The 25,492-nt window shown below is 42.7% G+C and overlaps 1 protein-coding gene across 6 annotated transcripts in view; it reads left to right on the top strand.

The window, feature by feature from the left end:
• The window catches only part of SHC1 (SHC adaptor protein 1), a 170,294-nt gene that overhangs the window by 19,409 nt on the left and 125,393 nt on the right, over positions 1–25,492 (top strand). For 2 of the 6 annotated variants that reach the window (XM_078785367.1, XM_068126925.2), the window contains exon 2: positions 6,546–6,630. The exons of the other annotated variants lie outside the window; for them this stretch is intronic. The gene's annotated coding sequence lies outside the window, so the exon portion shown is untranslated. The remainder of the gene's footprint in view (positions 1–6,545; positions 6,631–25,492) is intronic. 6 annotated transcript variants of the gene reach the window in all.

Here is a 25,492-nt window from a genome sequence, read left to right on the forward strand (position 1 = left end):
AGTGCAATGACGGCAAGGTGGAGATAGATATCACAAGTAGTTTTTAGCACTTATCGGCCGTCGGCCAGTTCAATGGAAGGTATAATGCATAAATACCGGCCTTGTTTTGTCTAATTGTCTCTTTTCCAGCCACTTGTCTGGGCTAAGGGCAAAGTCTGCATTTCGCTGTTGTTCTGACAAATAGCACTCATTTTCTTTAAGTTTTTGATTTGCTGTAAAATGTAAACATTTCTCTTTTGTTTTTTTTCTACCCGTCTTCTCAAAAGTTCAGCTGTATTGTGCTGTGATGCACAATGCAATAAAGTCGAGTTGAGTTCCTTATCAATGCAGTTAGTCAATGGTGCTGTTGTATCTGCAGTTATGACAGAATCGTTGGCAATCGGTGGGAGTAAAGAACGAGAATGGGTCACGGATGACTGGTAAGGTCAGGCATTTGTTTGTTTTGAGAAAACACTGGCAAGAGATTTGTACATAGTGGAAGCCAGTTACTGCTGTAGTGGGTTGGGGTAATGTTAGTCTCATTTCAACACTGTTCATGATGCTGAGATCCTAGGTTCAAATCCCATGTACTGTGTCAATTTGCGATTCCTCTTAATGTCCTTGTCATTAATGTTAAAGTACAGAAAGTCTCTGATTTGCGTTGTGGATGCGTTGCTAAAAACTGTGACGTTATACAAAATGTTATTCGGACAGGATTCTCCATTACACATGGGGGCGGGGGGGGGGGGCTTGTATGCCAAGTGGCCTTGTATGCCCTTCTCCCACTTGGGTCATGTGGACTTCTGACCACTGGAGGATGGAAGTTTGCACCTAAAGACAGATCACAATGGGGGAAAAAAACCCACCTTTAGAGGCCATTTTTCCCCGCAGAGCAGGGCTTGGCCTTTTTTGGGCACCGTGGTCCCCTTTTTGAAGCAATGTTTTACGGCCGGATGCCCTTCCTGCCGCCAACTCTGTTAGTCGCCTCTTCAGGGAATTACCAGTGAACTGGTACTCAATTTGCCGACCTCGGAAGGATGACAGGCTGAGTCAATCCCCCTGGCGTTAATTCAGCAATTGGACCGGGGTTCGAACCCAAGATCCTAGGATCCCAAGCTGGCACCCGAAACCGCGAAGCCAACACCAGGCTTGGGAATGGGAATGGTTCACAATGGGAATTGTGAACAATGGGAATTGTGAACAATGGGAATTGTGAACAATGGGAATGGGAACAATGGGAATCACAATGGGAATGGTTCAATTTTTTTTTTTTTTTTGTATACAAGATCGAGGCTCGTGAAAGCTAACATTGATCACACAAAAAGTCAAACCGACACATAAAACACAAAATAAGGGGAGCGGTAGACAAGATGGGGAGAGAGGGGGAAGGACACAAACACAACATTTGAGAGCAAGGACATCGAGAGAACTGTGGGAGGGAGAGGGCTTGGGGGGATGTGGGAGAGGTATAAAACGTATGGACACTGCAAGGATTTCCAGGAAAGAAGTTGGAATTTCAAAAAAGTGTTTCGATACCATAATGGAGACCATAATGGACCATAATGGAGTAATGGATGAAGAAGGAGAATGGAGAATGGAGAAGGGGGTAAAGACTGGGCTTGCACACAAGTGCTGGGGGACGAGGGGGATATACGAGAGCTTCGGAACATTTGCTGCGACACGGTTCAACCGACCCAAGAAATTACAACATGCTTATGCCGACACACGGTAATATGAAATAACTGTTCTAATCCATTCCCATTTTACCCAGGAAGCCAGATCCGAAACAATATTTTGAATTCAGGATGTGGGATGGTTGTGAGGATAGAAAATCGTGAAACTTGGGGGAAGAATAGAAATGGAGTTCATTTTTTCATGCTATCACACAACTGCCATTGGTGGGAACACTATAGGGCTATGTCATTTGCCTCTGGCAGATCCTTGCAATATATGACTCTTCCATAAAGCCTAGATTTGTGAAGTGCTGCAGATTCTTCCATCTCAGCCAAAGGACTCTGTAGTTCTGTCAGTGGTCATTGAGTTCTTGGCCACCTTGACAAAGGTCTTTCTGGCCCGGTTGCTCAGTATATGACAGTGAAAAGTGTGGAAAGTAGAAGAGGTGTGGTTTAAATTAAAAACTATAAATAAAAGGTGTCTCTGTGTGTCTTTTTATTTCCCATCTCCTTTTTTACTACTTCATGCATCGTCACCAAACATAGGCATTATTAACAATTTTCTACAATTCTGATTCATTTTTTTGCAACTACTACATTTGCAGTGCCTGCAACTCCTCCATTTGCAGTACCTTCAGAAAGTATTCACACCTTTGACTTTTTTCCATTTTGTTGTTACAGACTGAATTTAAAATAGAGTAAATTTAGATTTTTGTCACTGATACACACATAAAACCCCATCATGTCGGTGGAATTTTTATTTACAGAAATTTTTACAATACAATTAAAAATAAAGAGCTGAAATGTCAAGTCAAAAAGTGTTCAACCCCTTTGCTATGACATTCCAAATTGAGCTCAGGTGCATCCAATTTCTCTTTGATCCGCCTTGAGATGTCTCTACAATTTGTAGAGTCCACCTGTGGCCAATTCAATTGATTGGGCATGATTTAGAAAGAAAAACACCTTTCCATATAAGGTCCCACAGTTGACAGTGCATGTCAGAGCAGAAACTCTACCATGAAGTCCAAGGAACTGTCCACAGAACTCTGAGATAGAATTGTGAGGAGGAATAGATCTGGGGAAGGGTATAAAACAATTTCTAGTGTTGAAAGTTCCTAAGAGCACACACAGTGAGCTAATTATTGGGAAATGGAAAGAATATGGAACTACCCAGAGTCTTCCTAGAGCTGGCTGTCCGACCAAGCTGAGCAACCGGCCAGAAGGACCTTTGTCAAGGTGACCAAGAACCCAATGACCACTGACAGAACTACAGAGTCCCTTGGCTGAGACGGAAGAACCTGCAGCACTTCACAAATCTAGGCTTTATGGAAGAGTGGCCAGACGGAAGCCAATCCTGAGAAAATGGCATGTGACAGCAGGCCTGGAGTTTGCAAAAAAGCACGTGAAAGACAGCATGAGGCAAAATATTCTGTGATCTGGTGAGATGAAAATTGAACTCTTTGTCCTGAATGCAAAGCATGACACTTGGCGGAAACCGAGCCAGCACCATCTCTACCGTGAAGCATGGTGGTGGTAGCATCAGGAGCACCGAGAGGGGAATTGGGAATTAACCACCCCGGTGCCCGGATCTAGTAGGGGCCCGGAATTATTCCTTCAATTTTTTGTTTCATATAATGATTGTTTGTGGTGATACAACACCATGGCCAGCTTTATTTTGGGTCTCCCTCCAAGCGACCCAGGGCCTTTCCAGGCATGCCATTGCCATGGGCAGTAACACCCTCCCTGGTAAAATAAACTACTCTGGGAACAATTTACGTAATGATTATTGTGGTAATGACATGATGACATAAATGAACACAGCAGTGTTGGCCAAACCCCCTCCGGATGAAATGGGTTAAGAAACAAATCTGCATATCGAAATAAGTGAATAACACCCCAATTTCCCATAGACAAGATATCTATTTCTGATGATGAAAATGGGGAAACCTCTCACTTAGAGGAAACCTTAGTCGTCCCCAAGTTCAACTGAAGACCTTTGCTGGTCGAAAGCTTGTCGAAAATTAAAGATCGATGTCCTGAAGCTACGTCCGCGTCTGATGTAATCTCCCGATTATTTATTTAATGCAAATGAGATGCCCTGCTCATACTGTGGAGTTTCTACTATTTCTCACAGTTATATATATATATATATATATATATTGAAGTGGTCCTGATACTTAATATTGCTCTGGAGCCCATTTTCGCTCTCGACATCCCTGTGTAGCATCATGCTATCGGGATGATTTTCAGCGGCAGGGACTGGGAGACTTGTAATGAAAGGATAGGGAGAACAATGAATGGAGCCAAATACAGGCAAATCCTTGAGGAGAACCTGCTTCAGAGTGCAAAAGACCTTAAACTGTGGTGAAGATTTACATTCCAACAGGACAATGACACCAAGCATACAGCCAAAGCAACACTTTAACGGTGTCGGAACAAGAATGTGAAGGTCCTTGAGTGGCCCAGCCAAAGCCCAGACTTTAATCCCATTGAGATTCTGTGGAAAGACTTGAAGATTGCTGTTCACCGACACTCCCGATCCAACTTGACAGAGCTTGCACAAATCTGCAAGGAAGATTGGGAGAAATTCCTCAAATCTAGATGTGCAAAGCTGATACAGACATACCCAAGAAGACTCGAAGCTCTAATCGATGCCAAAGGCGCTTCTATGAAGTATTGACTCGTCTTTATTGGGGGCTGAATACGTATGTAAATTAGATATTTCTGTATTTCATTTAAATTTGTAAAAAAATTTAAAAACAAATAAATAAATACAATTCCACGTTGACATTATTGTGTATTATGTGTAGATCAGTGACAAAAATCACAATTTATTCCATTTAAAATTCAGGTTGTAACATAAAAAAATGTGAAAAAAGTCAAGGGGTGTGAATACTTTGACTCTGTTTCATTGGGTCTGGTTGAAAGTTGTTTTTTTCTCAAAGCGTTTGTCATGACATTCCAAAGAGTGTGTCAGGCATCGCTTCCAGCACCATTCATTATGGGTTTGCTGCTGATGGTTCTGCTGTTGTTGTAGTTGATGTATGCCACGACTGTTGTATCAAATATCATCACCCGTCTTTGAAGAGTATATCAGGTATGTGGGTGGTACTTTGACACCATTGCATCATGGGATTGTGGTTTTTGTTGTTCTATGGCCCTCCTGTCGTATCAAATCCCATCACCATACCTTGATGAATTTATCTCTTAATTTTAAGATTCAAGATTGAAGAGTCTATATTATTACATGTCCCATACAAATATAAGGCATTAAAATTCTTAAGTATTGGCTCCTCGACTTTGCAGTTACAATAAATAAAATAACAATATAAAATAAGAAAGAGCAACAACAATAAAGATACAAATATAAATAATAAAATAAAAATATACAAATAATAAATATACAAATTATATATAATTATATACAATTATAATTATATTAATATAATATAATATAATATAAAAATATACAAATAATAAATATACAAATAATAAAAATAAATTAAAAAAAAAGATACAAATAATAAAAACAATAAATTATGTTTTTTTTCATTTTTTATATATTTTTAAAAATACTGAATCGAGGCTCGTGAAAGAGCTAACATTTATTTCACAAACAAATCAACCAGACAAACAAAATATATAAAAAGAGGGAGCGGAAGACAAGATGGGGAGAGAAGGGGAAGCACACAAACACAACATTTGAGAGCAGGGAGAAGTGTGGGAGGGAGAGGGCTTGGGGGGAGGAGGCGTGGGAAGGGGGAAACACATGGGGACCAAGGACTTCCAGGACAGAAGTTGGTATTTCAAAAAAAAAAAGTGTAGGATTTTGGGTGAAATTAGCGGGGGTAGAAAAGATCAAGGTTTTGGATTGGGGGAAGATAAGAGATGGTGGTGAACAGCTGTTTTAAAGACCTGGAGGGTGGAGTGGGATTGAAGAGAGTGAGGGAGTTTGTTCCAGAGGCGGGAGAAAAGAGGAATGAAGGAGTGATTTTGAAAGTGATTTTGAAATATTTTTATTTCCTTCCCTCCCCTCTGTGTCTGTTTGGTCTGTCACTCCTTGAGGACTGCACTCCCAATCTGTCACCTCTTGCAGCGATGACTTTTACTCGTAGCATGTATAGTCGCCATTCTACTTTTCTTGAATGTTTTGCATAAACTCTCGAGCAATGCCACAGCAGTGTTTAAACAGATTGTGACTGCCAAGCAGCTTTTGGAATCTTTCTCAACAATAGTACCAATTGTCTTTTACACGTGGTTTTGTAATCTGCGCTTAACTCGGCCTGATAAGACATAGTTGAAGGGTTTTTCTGTGCTGAATTAAATGACTGACATCATTTCAGAGTTGGTGACATGGCGTGTTATTCTCGTGCTTTGGGAGGTAAATTACTTTTGAGCGGCTGCTCCTCTTGCCTCTTCCATCATGGCTAGTTGTTGTAAACCTATGCGAGTCATTGGTTCTGCACTCGTATAACTTTTCAGTATAATTTCCATCCACATGTGTGTTCTTCTCTTGCTGCTGTGAATCTCTGGTTTTAATTGCTGCCTTTACCTTCATTATGATTTAGTTTCAAACTTTCCCTGTCATTAATTGTACAAGATGCTGTATGTGTGTGCATGACACTGGAGATTGTGCCATTAAGCGAGCTCGTTAAAAGACTTTGCTCCTTTACATATTTTCATTCCAGCTTTTCTTGTTTGCATCTTAGTACTCGATCCTCCTGAGTGGTCAGAGCCAAATCGCTAATTTCACACTGTAATGTCATAGTCAGTGTCGTGAACAATGGTCAACTAAGGTAGCACTCTTTTGCAACATTAATTTGCAACATCACCACCGATTGTGGATGAGTGTAATGTTTTCACTCCTGTTTGTCTCTGTCTGTCTGTGAGCAGGATGTCTCAAAAAGTTATGGGCGGATTCGGACGAAACTTGGTGGACAGCTTTGGTGTCTGACAAGGACGAATGGATTAGATTTTGGTGAGGATCTGGATACTAGAATTCTGTGATTCTTCACAATTGACAGGTGGCGCCAAAAACGATATATAGCATGATATTTCAAATTGTTGTGGATGGGTTATGACAAATCTTGGTGGATGAGTATGACCGATTCGACTTTGGTTGAGGTCCGGATGCAGATCCGGCCTATCATTGGGATACAAAACGTAAACTGTTAAGCTTGGCGGAGGTATGCACTCTACCGAGTGCCATGGATTGAATTATTGCACTCTAGAAACATTCTAAACATTATCAAATAGAATGAGCATTGTATTGTTTTTTTCCTTTGAAAAAAAAAACAAAGATTTGGGTTCTTCAAAATGCACGAATGTCGTGGTGATAAGGGAATATGTCACCACTACAAATGGTAGTTATATTTTTAGTTTTTATTATTTAGAGAAATAGATAAATTGAGCTTAAAGATAAAAGTGTTCAAACAGTTCTTGCTTCAACCTTTAAATGTTTATTGTATATTTTTGCAGGTTGTTAAATGTTCCCACACGTGTTATTTTTGCAGGGCTAGCCACCTGACATTAATTTCTTATATGACTGCTTTATTCGGCATCCTCCCAGACCCGTAATGTTGTTGCGTGGACGGTCTTGGCTAATGCCCAAACCACACAGCTGAAATGTAGTCTCGAGGACGACCGATTTAATTATGTACCGACACGAGCGGACTGTGGGTTCATACAATTTAGTCTACCTCGAACTGCCTTCAGTGGTCTTTGGACTGGGCCATGGCCTGGAGCTCTCCACTTAACATGGGGTGGACCTGTATTGCTCCGTGTTTGGCGCTTATTGTTTGTCGCTCGGATAGTGTGGTAGGCAAGCGGAGGGTTGCTGCTGATGAAAGGAAACCATGGGGAAAGTTGGCAACCATTTGCGTTTACCGGCAGTGAGGCTGGTCGTGGTGAGTGCGCGCCAAAACCATGGCATCTCAGTACAACGCAAGTTGTTGGTGGCCGTTTTGAAGGTGCAGGCAGGTTCGTGGAACATTTCGGTGGTTGAGCAGTGGATGTCTTGTGGTATTAGGACTGTAGTTGAGGCAGCATGGTTGAGCTGCAGTTGAGGTGCAACCGTGAGTGAATGGTGAGCTAAGAAAGTGCGATGTTGGTCGTTGGTCTTGCTGTGAAGGTGATTTTAGTGTTGTAGCATGGAGGAGGTTGTAACCGGTGGTCTGTAAATAATGGTTGAGGTGGTGACAGTTTGTTTATGTATGGTGCGCAGATTTGAATGGGGTTTTGGCGCCATATGCAAATGAGGCCTATTGGTTGTGCTTCGCTGCTCTTCTTTCATGGTAGCTAGAAAATGATAGTGCTTTTCTTTGAAGATTAAGAAAGTGAAAGAGAGAAAATCCTTAGCTAATCCCACACAACACATATTTCCTTTGAAACCCACGAGACATAAGGTAGATTTTTTGAAACATTTAATAATCTAATTTAATTTAATAATCTATCTAAAACATAAATAACTAGAACGCCACTCAGTAGAGCGCATACTCCCGCCATGGGTTTAGTTGGAATAATACGTTTTGTTTAACATCCCCTCTCCCCAAAACAATAAATGAAAAAGAAAGTAGGCCCTAACTGTCAGAGAATTTATTTTGATATATCTCGGAATTAGAGGAGAAAAACATCATTTAAGAATAAGAATAAAGGCTTTAATGCAGTAAAACAGAAAAAAAAATTCCCCAAAAACTTCCTGGATCCAAAATAATATCCTGAGCTTCACCAAAAACTAATCAATTCTTCCTTATCCCAAGGGCAATCATCCCACCAGCTTTCATCCAAATCCGTTCAGAACTTTTCTAGATATCTTGTTCACACACGGACGGACGGACACGGTCGAATGCATTACTCCCTGGCGGGAGTAATGACATTATTAAACTCGGGAACCTTCATGTGGTATGCCATTGCCTAGGGAATGATGGTTTCACAGAACCGTTGCAATATATAAAACATTAAGCTTTTTTTTTTTTAATTGCATGCAAACCAAAAAAATAAAAAAAGCTAAAAAAATTAAGCGTTTTATGAAAAGAATTCAAACTTGAATGTGGACTCAACCCAAACAAGCCAGGATTTTAGTGTGGGGTGGGGGGGGGGGGGGGGGGGAGAGGAGAGAGGGAGTAGACAGAACCAATCCCATCCATGCCCAAAATCAACTGATACTAATGTTAAAACATCTTAATAACAGATGGGCATACCAAGAGAACAAAATATATAATACATTAAGCGTTTTATGACAGGAAATTAAACTTGCATGTGGACTCAACCAAAATAAGCCAGGATTTTAGTATTGGGGGGTGAGTATGGTGGGGGGGGGGACAGAACCAACCCCAACCATGTCCAAAATCCACCGATACCAGTATTAAAACATCTTAACAGATGGACACACCAAGATAACAAAATATATAATACATTAAGCATCGTATTATTAAAAAAACAAAACGAACGAAAACTATGGACTTAACCAAAACAAGCTAGGATTGAGGGGGTAAAAATGACTGAGCCATTTGTCATTATATTCCCTCCCCGTCCCCCCAAAATCAACAGAAACAACTATTTAGAACATATAAAACATAGAGGGATGGAATCTATACCAAAGCAAGGAGAAAAATACGTAAAATGTCATAGCCCCCGTGGTTTTAGTAATTTTGCTGTATGGAGATAAAGGCCACCAGTCGGCCATATTTGGTTGGATTACAAAACAAAACAAAATCTTCTGCATATGTATACTCTCATGTATTGTCTTTGTAGCAAGTTCAAACAAAATCTGTCTATGCATGTCCGAGAAATGGTTGGGGACACGTTTATGTAACAAAATGGCTGCCAGTCGCCATATTGGATCTGATGTCAAAATAAAATGAAGTGAATATGTAAACCATCATTCAGTATCTGTGTGCCAAGTTTGAACAAGACCAGTAAAATGCATGTCCAAGAAATGGTTGAGGACGTGGTCATGGTCAATACTGGTTAAAAAATTTTTTTTTAAATAACTAAAATGGCCGCCAGTTTGCCATCTTTGACCAGATCGCAAAATAAAGTGAGGTGCACGTGTATGCCATCATGTATTGTGCTTGTGCCAGCTTAAACAAAATCGGACCATGGATGCCCGAGAAATTGTTGGGCACACGTTTAAGTAACAAAATGGCCACCTGTCCGCCATCATGGATCTGATCTCGAAAGAAAATGACGTGCTTATGTAAGCCATCATTCATTATCTGCGTGCCAGGTTTTAACAACATCGGTAAATGCATGTCCAAGAAATGGTTGAGGACGTGTTCAACATTGGGTTTTTACAACTAAAACGGCAACCAGTTGGCCATCTTTGATTGCATCACAAAACAAAATGATGTGCATATGTATACCATCATGTATTGTCTTTGTGCCACGTGTGAACAAAATCGATCCATACATCTCCTATATATGGTTGCTGACGGATGAACGGACAAGACCCAATCCATAAGCCCCCGATTTGGACAAAGTCCAACTGGGGCTAAAAATTCTTCTTCTCCTTCCCTTTATAAGGGGAGAGGTCCGATGGCACCAAGCTTCTGCTCGGCCTTGACCGCAATACTCCCCCACTTCCCTCTGTCCTCAGCCAACTCTCTCCACTCCACAATCGCCCTCACCTTACTGAAATCCCTCCTCATTTAATCCTGACATTTCAACCACAGTCTACCTCTTTTCCTCCAACCTTGCCCCCTAAACCTATCTGCTCTCTTTGCCATTCTCTCTTCCCCCATCTGAAACAAGTGTCCAGACCATCTCAGCCGGCATTTCACCAATCTCCCCGTCAAGCTCATCTGCACATCAACCTCCTCCCTCAGTTCACCCATTCTCCTTCTAGCCACCGTCTTCACTCCTGCAATCTTGACCCAGTTGTTCTCGCAAACCTGCAGCTTCTGTTGTTGTGTCTCTGTCAGTGCCACCGTTTCCAGACCGTAAAGGTATGCCGGCATTCCACACAACATCAGAACTTTCCCTTTCAATCTCCTTGATATCCTTCTGTCTGCCATTACTCCCTCCATCCTACTCCACACATTCACACTCACCTGGATCCTCCTCCGCACCTCTGCCTCGGACTTACCACCCCCAGTCATTGTTTCCCCCAGAAACTCAAACGTCTGATCTCCTTCGCTTCTAACCTGATATTAATTTTTTTTTTCTGTTGCCCGACCCACATCATCTGTCTTCTCCATACTCATCTTCAGGCCAAGTCTCTCAAATGCTTCCTTCTACTCCCCCAGTACTTCCTGCATCTACATCCTACTCTCTACCACAACAGCCAGATTGTCTGCATACAACATCCTCCCCAGAATACCCCTCATGTTCACTTTCCTACTTACCAGCTCCATCACCATGATAAACATGAGTGGGTTGAGAGCGCTTCCCTGCCTCAAACCAATGTTGGTATTGAACTCTTATAAGACATCCTAGGATCAACCAAAACTCTTCTCTTCGTTCCCTTGCATATCCCTTCCACCAATGTAACTTTTGCTAACGGCACTCCCATCCATCTCAGTATCTTCATCCCATCTCTCTCGGGACAGTGCCGTAGGCCTTTTCCAGGTCCACAAATCCCAATGCAATTTCACCTTGTGTCTCCAACCTCTTCTTCACCAGCTGTCTCGGCGTGAACGTCCCATTCATCACCAAAATCATAAAACATATAAAACAGTGAGTGTATTAAAATCGCTAATATTATGATAAAATATTTATAATCATCTTCAAAATAAGTCGCACAAATACAAATCGCGACACTAACTGATGGGAAGCTCTAAATTGCCTGGTCGAGCGATTGTGAAGTTAGGTGTGGCCATCTTCTGGCCCCCAAAAAATGATGCTGTTCCAGTGGATGATACACACTGGTGTCTGTATACGAGCTCACCGATCTGTATACGTGTATTTTGCGTTCTTTAATTTTATGTATTCTCCTTTGGGGAAAAAAAAAAAAAAAAAGAAAAAAAAAAAAAAAGAAAAAAAAAAGATGGTGTGATGGTAATCCATAAGAGGGTTGTGGTGTTATTCCTACCTTGTTTGGTTGATTTTTTTTTTTTTTGAGATTCCATCCTGTTTTTACTTTTTCTTTTCAAATGATTTTTTTCTTGTAAATAAAATGGTTTCGTGCATAAAGACAACAAATAAGGGAAGGAATGACAAACGTATTGGACAAATAAACTGAACCCCCTATGCCGCCAGCACTCACATGTACTCACTCTTACTGGAACAATGGAGAGACGGGCAAGGATTGTGGGAGGTCGAGCGGTGGTCCTCGTGCTGCAGGGAGGAGGAGCTGCACCACCCATTGTGCTCTTCATGATACAGTAGCCTGTTGTTAGAGTAGCTAGTCTTCTCGGTACCACTGACTTGCACTCACAACTGACTGGTGCTGGAGACCCTATCGTACTCCTACTACTGTTCACAACTCGTAACTACGAGCAACTCCAAATCGCACGTTGCACCTACCCTGCCAGATTTGATTTCTCCCTGCGGATCTGCCTACCCGGCTCTGTGATTGTCTGCTGAGAGTGGACATTTACGAAGCCCATTCCTGAGGGGGTGAGCATTCACGAAGCCCACAGTGCCTCACTTTCCCTGGTGCCATCACCGCTATTATGCGTGTTCATCCGAGCTGACGTCATTCTTAACTTGGATGAGCTACGCGGGAGGCTGATTGGGTCGTTGCGGGAGGCTGATTGGTTTAACTTAACAGGTCTTTGTTACAATTGAAGAATCTATCGGCCTAAATATGCTTTGTGTTGACCCAAATTTGATTTAAAAAATTGTCTTTGCACGGTCTGCTGAGCTCAAACGAGATCAAGCATTCCATATATGTGAGGGGAGGGGGAAGGGAGGGGGGGGGGGATGGAAGAATGGAGTGGGGTTGAGGTGAATGGATCAATGGAGAGTAATTATTATGTAAAACTATCAGAGTTACCCGGCGTTGCATTGCCACGTGTGTGTAGTGGGCTTTTTATAGTCAGAGGAAGTCATGCCCCTTGGGCACACACAGCTGCCATGCCCCTTGGGCACACCCAGCTAGCACGCCCAGCTGCCACGCCCCTTGGGCATGCCCCTAGTCTAAATCTGATGCGCCCATGTTTTTTGTCATGAAAAGTTACCCCCCCCATGTCGTGAAAAGTTACCCCTCTTCCCGCTCTAAGTCACTTCCTTAGGCTGTCCATGAGGCACAACCGAAAAACAGACGTTCACCAATTCGGTTATAGATAAATGGTGAACATTGGATTGCAGTGTTCCTGGATTATTCTATATATCGACCCAGCACATTGTTACACAACAATTTCAAGCACATAAATCTGTCAAAACACAAATTGAACATTGGCAAATGCTTTCACAAATACAAGCATACTTCCCTTGGGACCCCTCTCTCCTTTTCCACACCTCATAATACATTTGAGGATCGAAATCCACATCTCTCACGAAAAATTCAAACTGGCTTTTTTCCCCCTTTTTTTTTTTTTTTTTTTTTTGGATAGGAAGCCAAGATTTGTGAATGAGCTAGGACAGAGAATGGATCAGGACACAACTGAACGACAGGATCAGTGGAAAGATGGGGGAAACACCAACAGCAGGGTTGAGGGACAATATAGAGAGAGAATTGGACAAATGAGGGATAGGGAAGGACCCACAGGGTGAACAAGATAGATACAGAAGGAAAGAATGGGAACTTGGAAAGAGGTGGGCTTGGGGTGGTAGGAGCGGGAGGCGGGTGTGGGAGCTAATGGGATGTAAAGATTGAGAAGGGAAAGGGGATGACTTGAAATGGTGGTGCATTGTTTTATTGAAGCCCTGGAGGGAGGAATGTTATTGAACTGTCTCCGGAAGGCAGTTTTCTAAATTGGAGAAAAGAGGAACAAAGGGCCGTGCATTGTCATGCTGTAGTAGAATCATCTGCATTTTTGGACGAGCCCTTCAAATCTGTGCCTTCAGTTTCTTTTGAGTTGTAATGTGGCGCTCAGTCTTCATGGTGGTACCCTTGGCATGAATTCCGGATGGAATATCCCCTTCACATTCCAAAAACTGGAAGCATCGGCCTCGCACGAGTTCATGAACGACTGAAGCAATTTGTCGCCTCGGGTTTCACCGTCTTACAGCACCTGCCATACAGCCTTGACTTGCCTCTGTCAGAATTTTCATCTCTTTCCCCAAAATTTAAGGGAACATCTTTGTGGAGAACATTTACTTCTGACAATGATACCAAGGCCACTGTGAAGTGCTGGTTCTGTCAGCAGGATGCACATTGCACATGTAGGTTCTATCGTGACAGCATCACAAAACTACTTGAACGTTGGCAGGATTGTGTGGACCGCAGTGGTGATTATGTGGAGAAGTAAATACGCACCATTGTTGATTAAAAATTGATGTAAATATCTGTCTTTGTTTCATTAAAATATCCCTACCCGTTTTGGAGTTAAAAAGAATATTAGGCATTACATTTACTATTCCAGCATGTCCTGTTATGCCTTGGAGTGGCATTGAGGATAAGCTCTCAGTGTGTATGAAATACTCCAATGGCTCGGCGTCTCAAGCAGCCTCTACCAGTGGAGCCTCGCACCGGCTTTCTCCCGATGGCGTTGTTCTCTCCACTTGAGGTGGAAGGCGAATTGCTGGCACCTTAAAACCAATTGCTTTGGGCATATGGGGCTTGGTACCATAGGATGTAAAGTGATGCTTTTTCAGATGGAAATTGATTATATTGGAAGTTTGACCTTGAGTTGACCTTTTGACCTCAAATAGTTGGTTTTCCAATTTAGTGACTCACTATACAAATGCTGTTCAATTTTCAAGTCAATTGGATTAAATACGGCGATTTTAGAAATTTGACCTCCAGATGACCTTTGACCTCAAAATCAATAGGCTTCTCAATTGTGACGACCTCTACAATTTGGTGAAGTTTTGTGATTTGTGAATTGTGACCTGCAGACTGGTGACAAACAAACAGACAAACAGACAGACAGAATAACAAACGCAACCGACCAATATACTGTACTTGAAAAATCTTCGATTTTACAAGTAACAGACAGACAGACAGACAGGGGTTAAAACATAACCTCACCACCTTTGGTGTCGGAGGTAACAAGAAAGAGCAATCAGAGATTGCAGACCCTCACCAGTGACGTGTTTTTAGTGTATTTAAAGGCTTTTGTGTTAACAAATTTGGCGGCCAAACCACGTGACTGATGACCTCATTATTTTTTTTCTCCACCAATTTATCCCAAGATAACGCTCAATAAATTTCATCTTGATCGGATGAAGTTTTGTACTTGTCGAATTATGACATCATAATAGAGGCACCTATGACATCATCATTAACATATGTTATTCTCCATGGAGAGTTCGTTACAATGAGCCATTACTCAATTTTTCTATGCAGCGCTTTCAGAGATATAGAGGTGCAAAGTTTTTCGGTTTTTCCAAGATGACCACATGACCTATGACGCATTTTCATTAAAAAAAATTATACAGGAGGATGTGCACCTATGGTGAAAATTTCCTGTCAATCGGACCAAGGGTTGCAGAGAAAATCATATTCTGTGTGGCCAAACAAACAAAAACAAACAAATAAACAGATGGACAAACAGACAGATGAAAAATCTCTCATAGAGCGACACTTGGAAAAAGAGAACAAAGTAGAATGGCACTCTAGTAGAGTATCATTTTGACCTCACAAATAATTGGTGGTTGAATTCGGTGACTTGATATGCAAATCGTCTACAACTTTTAAGTTAATCGGATGAAAATTGACAATTTAAGAAATGTGGCTTATGATGATCAATGTTGATCAAGGTTGCTTATGGTTGTTGCTTATGTTGCTTACGTTGGTTGCTAATGCTTATGATGACCAAGGTTGCTTATGTGACCAATGTTGATCTCAAAAATAGTTTGTGGTTGAATTCAGTTCGCTGATATGAAAATCCTATTCCAATTTCAAGTCAATCGGATGAAAATTGAGGATTTTAGAAACTTGGAGAAAGTGGTTGACCTTTGGCCTATGTTGACCTTTTGACCTAAAAAAAAATATAGGATTTTGTCACACCACTAACGCTAACATTTGCCGAAGTTTCGTGAAGATCGGTTTTAAATTGTGACCTGTAGGCAAGTATAAGTGAGTGAACAGACAGACAGACACAAATGAAAAATCACTCATAGAGTGACACTTGGCAAAGGACAACAAAGTAGAATGGCACTCAGTAGTGCATCCTGCTGACCTCAAAAATAATTGGTGGTTGAATTCAGTGACATGATATACAAATCGTCTTCAACTTTTAAGTTAATCGGATGAAAATTGACAATTTTAGAAATTTGGTCCATGTTGACCTTTTGGTCTATGTTGACCTTTTGGCCTATGTTGACCGTTTGGCCTATGTTGACCTTTAGGCATATGTTGACCTCAAAATAGTTGGTTGTTGGTTTCAGTGGGCTGATATGAAAATCCTATTCAAATTTCAAGGCAATCGGATGAAAATTGAGGATTTTAGAAATTTGAGAAAAGTGGTTGACCTTAGGCCTATGTTGACCTTTTGGTTTATGTTGATCTCAAAAATAGTTGGTGGTTGAATTCAGTTAGCTGATATGAAAATCCTATTCAAATTTCAAGTCGATCGGATGAAAATTGAGGATTTCGGAAATTTGAAAAAGGTGGTTGACCTTTTGGCCTATGTTGATCTCAAAAATAGTTAATGGTTGAATTAAGTTCGCTGATGTGTAAATCCTATTCAAATTTCAAGTCGAGAGGATGAAAATTGAGGATTTTAGAAATTAGAAGAAAGTGGCTGACCTTTGGCCTATGTTGACCTTTTGATCTTTTGACCTCAGAAATATATAGGATTTTGTCGGATCACGAACTCCAACATTTGGTGAAGTTTAGTGAAGATTGGTTTAAAATTGTGACCTGTAGGCAAGTATAAGTGAGCGGAGAGACAGACAAACAAACACACACACACAAACTGGAGTGATCAACAATCTTGTCAAATGTTTTTTTTTTTTTGCCAAGTAACAAACAGACTCGAATGCAATACTGTTATGTCGGTGGGGTAGCAATATGTAGAGCCAGATAGATCTGTGTAGGTAGGTATTCGTCTGTCGCGGTAAGGAATCTGACCTGTAATAAGATCTGTGTGTTTAGGCGTTTTTGTCGGTTAAGAGTATACCTGTGAGCATACCAGGATGTTCGAGTGATAAGTAGCGTAGGGATTAAAGAGTAGCGCCCCTGTGTGTCACACCTGGTAGCTAAACCTTTGTCCCTTATGGCAATGCACACCAACATAGAGATGTAGTTAGATCCCTAGTGCAACACTAAATAACTCCCTTCTCTGACATGACTGTGAAAGACGAACAGGCAAGGAAACCAGGCCGGGGCACCGCCGATGATGGCCGCCGCCAATTACAGCTCCGACAGGCCGAGCCACATCGAGTGCCACGCGCTATGACCACTGAACAGGGAACGAGTGCAGGGGCAGCGCGGTAGGTGCGGACCTCCAGCCGGCGAGTTGGTGGAAGGCACTGATTGGGTGGCACGTCAGGGCTGACGTCACCACCGCGGGAAGGTTATTTAAGGGCGCCGAAGGACATTTTCTCTCTTGAGTCTCTTGCGCCTCTTGGTCTCTTCCATCTGGCAGTGCTCTCTTGCAGTCTTGCGGTTCATGCTCTTGTTTGCGCAGCTGGCTCTTTTGGACATCCGGCGCTTCGTCTTGCGCAGCCCGAGTTGAGTTGAGTCGTAGCCCGACTGGAGTTCGCTTGCTTCTTGCACGTTTGCTTCTGGAGAGCTGACTGGGACGTGGCAGGCCGATTGTGTGTGAAGATCGACCTCGCTTGGAGCCGCTAGCCTGCGTTGGACGCGCGGTGCTTTTCCTGCTGTGGGACCTCGTGGTGCTTGGAGCGGTGCTTGTGCTTGGAGCAGTGTTCGGTGCTGTGGTGCTGGAGCGAGGGACTTCGTGGGTGCATCGGGGCCGAACGGAGACGTGTTGGACGGCAGCCAAAGACAAGACGACAGGACCAGATAAGGCCATTACCCATTTCCCCCAAACATAACGAACGTTTTTCTTTTGGTGATTCTTGTTCCTCGTTTGTATTTGAGGTCTGGTGTGTGGGATCCCAACTATAGGATTTAGTTTATTTGATTGCTGTCGCGTTTCATTGTTATCGGGTCCGTGAATAAATCTTTATTTTTGTACATTTTAATTCGGTGTCGCGTGCATTAATTTTCCTGCAGCTGCCGTCGTTTCACCAAGGTATGATTTTGCCGCAGCCTTCCATTTTCCTTCTTCCTCCCGCATTTTATAGCCGAATCCGTGTTTGGCCGTCGCCTCCAATAAAACCGTTTAGGCCTATCCGTGGTCTCTGATGTTAACCGGAGTCGCACGACAATACTCTCTCCTCTGGCGAGGGTAAAGAAAAAATCTTGAAAAAACACGAGCTCATTCTGCCTTTTACCCTAACTTGATTATTTATCTCTCCCTTTTCTCAATATCTCCAAACTGAATCTTCATTGAAGGAATTGCTTTTTACTTCCTTCAAAAGCTTTTGAAGATATTTTAAAATGCTTTACTTTCCATATTTCTCTGTCCTGAGTGCCCCATGGGTTTTTATGCCTCCGCCTCTGAAGTTGGCCAGAGGCATTATGTTTTCGGGTTGTCCATCCTTCCGTACGGGCTGAACCTAGTTTTTCTCAGCAAACACTTGTCCAATTGAGACAAAACTTTCAGGGTAGGAGTGACACCCATGCATAATGTTTTTATGATAACTGTGACGTCATCGGTCACGTGGTATGGCAGCCATCTTGGATTAAAAGCAAATTAAAAAATATATATTTCTCAGAAAACGCTGAATGAAAAAATTTGAAATTTGCCACATTGTCAAGTACTCCCAATGGGGAACAAAAGCATGACAATGATGCCATCATAGGTGAAGTGGTATACCAGCCAATAATGTTTTCATTGAATTGCTAATCCAAAAAATCTGAAATTGCATGCACATGATCTATGACCCATTTGTATTGAAATATTCAATTTGACATCATAGATCACATGGTTTGGCAGCCATATTGGATTTAACCCAAAACCTTAAAAAGCATCTTCTCCCAAACCACCAAATCGATTGACTCGAAACCTTACGTGTGCCATTGACTAGGCATGGCGATTAAAAGATGATCACGAAAACATAATTGGTAACATGGTGTGGCAGCCATATTGGATTGAAGGAAAATATTAAATAATTATATCTCTGAAACCGCTTACCCTATCGGTGTGAAATTTTACAAATATCTTACACCATTGTCGAATATAGTTTGAAAACGATGATGTCGTCTGTCACGTTGTTTGGCAGCCATCTTGGATAGAAAAACGAACCTTATCTGATCAACACGAAACTTCACAAATGTTTGATCCCTTACCCATACATATGCCTTGTGTACGTCATATGTCACGTGGTGTGGCAGTTATATTAGCTTGAAAGCTGATATTTAAAAAAAATCCCTTATCTGAAACTGTTTCACTGATCGATGTGAAACCTGTCATGGCTGCTTTAAGGATTTAAATCAAACTTGTTTATTTTAGGACAGTAAACGAGGGCATCTACCCGTTGTGGAACTATGAGGAGGCATATTGGCATCACAGTAGCATTGCTCTCGTTTCTTCTTCGTTGCAATCGAAGGCAACTGCTCCAGCCTTATCCCATACAGACTCGCACCTAATTATGCTCATCAAAATAAATCAGGAGGGGCTGTGGGAAGCGAGCCGTAGCTAACTTGTCTATTATTCTTACCGTACCACCCCCTTAGTTGCAAACAAATTTCAAATATGTACAATTCTTACATGCAGATTCTTCCCTCGGCTCCTCGCTCTGATGTCCTGGGATGGGGAGAGTCCTGGGACAGGGAGATAATGGCTCCAAAACACATAAACAGGCCTACCGTATCAGACATTTTAACTTCACCTATGTACAACCCCATATATTTGACCACTTCACACAGTTGATGTCACCTACTCCAGCTCTCAGCTGAGCCAAAATACGCAATTTCAAAACTACCTATCCAATTTCACGGGCTATCTGCCTTCCACAGCACATATCAAGTCTCACGGGACCGAGTGGAACCATCCCTCATACACTTATACACAGCAACAACAACCACAACAGCTATTACATTCCCTGCAAGGCCATGGCTTCATTTCTTAACACACTGCAGCTGTGGCCCGCCCTCAACTCAGCAGCAGGGAGGTCCTGCACAGCCAAGATGGTGGGGCCACTTCTGGCTGTGGTGCCCGCAGTTCCAAAACAACAAGCATTCTGAGTATTTCGCTGCAATACATGTCCCCTACCAAAGTTCAAAGTGCCATAACTTTGTCAAAAATGATCGAATATGCGAATTTATGCACGGTAGATGCTGGTTTTCAAACTTGATCTGAGGTATGCTGAGACACCTGTGTCACGCCTCGCCTCGTTGATAAGCCCGCAAGGTCGCTCCGTGGAGCGGCCTGCACGTATTTCACTGTGTGAATTATATAATTACCAACTCACGGTCTGAGGTACTAGCGATTCAAGAGATATCCATTTTTTAAATTTATATTTACGTTTAATTAATGATATCTGCCAAACCACGTGCCCTATCGCAAATTCCAAAAGGACATTTTAGTAGACTGACATGCTGAACAGATCTGTGAAGTTTCCCCTCGATTGGATAAAAATTGAGGGAGGAGCTCGGTTTTAAAGGTTCATGCTTAAAAACGTCATAACTCTGAAAGCATGTGACGCATGACATCATGCTCGCTGACTTTTCTGTTCGTCATGGGTATGCGATTCTGCCCGCAAAGTTTGGCCTCGATCTGTTCAGCCGTTGCAGAGAAAAAGGGGTTTTCGTGGTTTCACGAAAAACAATATGGCGGCCGAACCACGTGACTGTGACGTCATAATTACCATTAAAATATTCTGCAGACCGAGTCCCCCCTACGGTGAAAATTTGATCTCAATCGGTCCTATTATTGCAGAGAAAATCTTTTTTAAAGGAAATTAAAACTTAAAATGGCACCGAGTTAAGGATCATCAGAATTATCAGAATTCCCAAAGTTCAAAGTGCCATAACTTTGTCAAAAATGATCGAAACGTCGTGAAGTTCGAACTTGATCTGTAACTTATCATGAGGAAACCATGTGCCAAGTTTTAAATCATTAGTATTAAGCGTTTAGAAAAAAAGTCCGGAAAGCTGTTCTTTGCGTGACGGACTGACGGATGGACGGACGGACTGACTGACGGACGGACGGACGGACTGACGGAAGGACGGACGGCGTGCAAACCTATAGTCCCCTCCGGTGTACACCGTTAGGGGATCAATAAGTCACTCGACTTTATGACTGCTTTGCCTGCCAGCTCCCCCCTCTTCAACTTCTCGATCCCTCGCAGCCAAACAATTTCTTTGTTGTACTTTCCGCTGGAGAGGGTCTCCTCACAAGGCTCTCTTGGCCTCTCCCCGGATTGCCAAGGGTCTCTCTACCCACTGGTTGCCCACACAGACCCTCCTCTGATGGGCTCCCATTTCTCGACACCACCGGCTGCCCACACAGACCCTCCTATGACGAGCCCCCATTTCTAGATACCACCGGCTGCCAGGGGCGAGTTACCTCAGGAGGGGCCGCAGTCACCGCTCCTCCAGAGCTTGATCTGTACCTGCAGACATGTATGCCTTCCCCAGCTACAAAAAACACCCAAATGTCACTCCCTCCCCCACTGCCATACAATCACTGTCACCTGCAATACAGGCTACTGGGTTTCTAACTTGCCATGACCTGCGTACACACTATCATCAATGCACAAACAAAACCCAATGCTTCATTCAAAACGCATCATAGTTGAACCCTTTCCATCTGATCCATGTGCTTGGCTCTCATGGCCCCTCTTGCCCGTCACCCATACTAATCTCTCAGCTCACCTGCATGCCCCCAAACACAAGGCATGGTGAGTCGTGACAATGGGAAAAGGTAAATTTGACCACAAATCTAATTTCCACTGGGGATATCACGTGAATGAAAAATGCAGATGGTTTGGCCAAACATTGTTTTCATCACCGCCTTGTGTGTTACATTGGGTGTGGTTAGATACCTGTCTGTGTACAGACTCATGTTTAAGATTCATTTCAAAGAAATCCATACCTCTAGGGCTGTTACGAGAGCAGGGGCTGGCAGGATGGCCTTGAGGTATGCACATTCGTTTCTGAGCCGTCTTACCAGGGTTTGAATGTAGGCACAGCAACAAACTGTCATCCTAGTGTCTTCCAGGCAGGGCGAGGCATCAATGTGTTTGCTGTCCATCCGATGGACGTTAAACTGGGCATCCCATCTTTCAGCACTAATTGATGGACATTGAAGATCGCACCCTGTCCTTCGCCAAGAGTCGGTGAGCTATCACCACCACCCTGGAACAAATTCCAAATTCTTCCCCTAACATACAGAGGGCATTGCATCAGTGGCACAGTTGTGCTTGTTGTTTCGTACGCAGCCTGTGCTGCTGGTTGCATCATTTCTCTGGAAGCGCTTTTGTGGCGCTGTTGCAGTGCCCCAATTACCAGTGAGCTGGTACTCAATTTGCTGACCCTGGAAGGATAACAGGCTGATTCAACTCCCCTGGCGTTAATTCAACGATCGACTGGGATTCAAACTCAGGATCCTAGGATCCCAAGCCGGCACCCTAACTGCTAAGCCAACACCAGGCTCAAACAGCTGTGCTCTCAGCCCACGATGATTTTACTCGCAGCTGTGTGGTGCATATGAAATAATAATAATAATAATAATAATAATAATAAGAACAAGAAGATGGTAGGGTAGCTTGGAAGTATGCGCATGCGCATTCGCATTTGACCTAGTCGACCTGGGTTCAAATCTTGACGCAACTACAAACTGTCACCCCGGTGTTTCGCAAGCAGTGCATTTCATCAGTGTCTGCCCACCATCAATTTGCCAACGCTGGTCATTGGTTTACGTTAAAGATGCCGTGGTATTTATTTTGCGAAGATTAGGTGAGTTATCACTGGTTACAAATTCCCATCCAGATCACATCCACTCCAAAGTTAGGCTTGGCTAACTGGTTTGTGAAAAACTTGGGCCGAAAAAGTTTTCCCCTGTAGATTAATAAATGGAGAAATTGGAGCTCTGTTAAACAAGAATTAGCAGCGGTGGCAGCTCATCATCATTTTGTATGCAGCATGTGGCTGCTCCTTTGCACCGTTGCTGGGAGCATGGCTGTGCTGCTGATGTAGTGCCCCTTGTAGATTAGGGCAGGAATTTCATTTGTTGAGGGTGCTAGTGATAACTCGCCTCTACCATGAAAGACACCATTGGGATCTATAATGTCCACCAACGAATGCTAGCAGACGGAATCGGGGATGCAGTTTTTAGCTCACCTGGAACATAGTTCCGAGTAGCTTATGGGATGGTGCGTCGTCAGTCCCTAAACATTTGCAACTTTTCCGAAAATGCTGATGAGATTGTGACCAAACTTGGCTACAACAGGTAGATGCCCTCGTTCACTGTCCTAAAAATAAACAAGTTTGATTTAAATCCCTTCAGCTGTTTCCAAGTATCATATTTTCACCAGCCATGACAGGTTTCACATCGATCGGTGAAGCAGTTTCAGAGAAGGATTTTTTTTTTATATCGGCTTTCAAGCTAATATAGCTGCCATATCACGTGACATTTGACCCCCAAAAATGTACATCCTGCATATATATGGGTAGTGGATCACGTTTGTGAAGTTTTGTGTTGATCGGATAAGGTTCGTTTTTCTATCCAAGATGGCTGCCAAACCACGTGACACGACATCATCATTTTCAAACGATATGCAACAATGGTGTTAGATGATATTTGTAAAATTTCGCATCAATAGGTTATGCGGTTTCAGAGATATAATTATTTTTGATTTTCCTTCAATCAAATATGGCTGCCACACCATGTGACCAATGATGTTTTTGTGATCATATTTTAATCGCCATGCCTAGTCAATGACACACGTAAAGTTTCGAGTCAAATCAATTAGGTGGTTTGGGAGAATATTTTGTTTTAAAGGTTTTAGGTTAAATCCAATATAGGAAAGTATTCTGGTCCCTTGAGCGAAGAGGCTTGCTTCGATCTCTCCATGGCATCAAAGTTTGAGTATTTTCCCATTTGTGTCTTTGTCAAATTTCCACTCGTTATTTTATTGCATATGTGTTCGTGTGTTTCAAGTTAGTTTTGGTTTTGTAATTATTGCAAACTTGTGTGTAATTAGTCGTTTTTTGTTCGCACCTCGTGCTAGGCCTGGTCTCTCATGGTTCCCTCCCACCGTCGGTATTTTGTGAAAACAAGTTCTTTCCTTCGCATTATTTGCTTGTTTCTTTGATTTTCTTTTTTTCCCCTACTTCCCACAAACATGTTACCCTTTGTCTAACGTAAAAAAAAAAAATCATTTTCTTATTTCCTTCTCTCCTCGTGGACATCTGCTTGTTCTCTCGCCCTTTTGTCTCGCCTTGTGGCTTTTTGTGGCCCCTTTATCTTCTTTTTCTTCCACCTCTCCAGCCTTTCCAACTCCAGTTTCCTCCAGACTCATTCAAACCCTTTCTCCTTCTTTCTCAAATCCACGTCCTCACTTCGGGACTTTTCCCAGATTGTTTTTCACGGTTTTGTTTAAATATTATTTAAATATGTTTGAACTTTCCCCTGCAGTGTTTTATTCAGTGGTTTATGACAACACGCTGTTTTTCTTCCTATTTAAAAGGATTTTTTCAATTTCCTCCTCAATTCATTCCACTTCAAAAAAAAATTCAATCTCTTATAGTCCTTCCTTTCTACATTCTCTAAACTCACCTTCATTCCACCCCTCCTCTATCGTTTTTAAACGGATATCTGACTTGAAAATCATAACAAACCCAGTTTGTAATAAATGTTCGTTTTTCATTAATCATCCACTTTATAAACTCCCCTCTCACACTTCCCCTCAAACTCCCCCTCACCTCTCCCCTTCAATTCTCCCCCCTCATGCCTCCCCTCCTAAACTCCCCCCTTGCCCCTCCCCTTAAAATCTCCTCCTCACCCCTCCCCTTCAAGAATCACCCTCACCTCTCCCCTCCAAAACTCCCCCTCACCCTCCTTTTCAATTCTCCCCCCTCACGCCTCCCCTCCTAAACTCCCCCCTCGCTCCTCCCCTCCAAATCTCCCCCCTTTGCCCCTCCCTTTCAAAACTCCCTCATGCCCCTCCCCTTCAAAACTCCCCTCAACCTCTCTCTTTCAAATCTCCCCACCCCACATTTTTCTCCAATTCTCCCCTCACCCCTCCTCCTCAAAGCGGCCTCCTCCCCGCTGCCTCTCCCTTCTATCTCATAGCTCCACCTCCTCCAACCTTCTACTTTGCTCTGCCCCCACTCAAACAACCCCTCATTGTGCATCATCCCATCACCATCAAACCTTTTGTCCTCATCCTTCCCTTTCTCCTAACTCTTCTGCAATCTCTGACACACTATCAACAGCTATCCCTACCTCCCCCTCTCACCCTTCATCTTAACCTACCCCTCCTCTCCCATCCCCTGTCCTGCAACCGATGCTCCCCCTCCCTCTTCCTTAATGGTATGGACCTCAAACATCCGGGGCCTTTGCTCAAACCTGAATGTGATCTCTCCATACAGGTTGCTTCTAACAATCCAGACTTAATCTGCTTAACAGAAACTTTCCTCCTTCAAGATGTCTCTGACTCCTTAATATCTCTTCCTGGTTACTCCCTCCGCCAGTGTGATAGACCTGGGCCTCGTCCTGGTTGTGGGGTTGCTATCTTTATCAAAAACTCTCTTCCTCACTCTCCTTGCACTG

Source organism: Myxine glutinosa, chromosome 10 (genome assembly GCF_964187855.1).
Source record: "Myxine glutinosa chromosome 10, kmMyxGlut1.1, whole genome shotgun sequence".
In the NCBI taxonomy this organism is placed as follows: Eukaryota; Metazoa; Chordata; class Myxini; order Myxiniformes; family Myxinidae; genus Myxine; species Myxine glutinosa.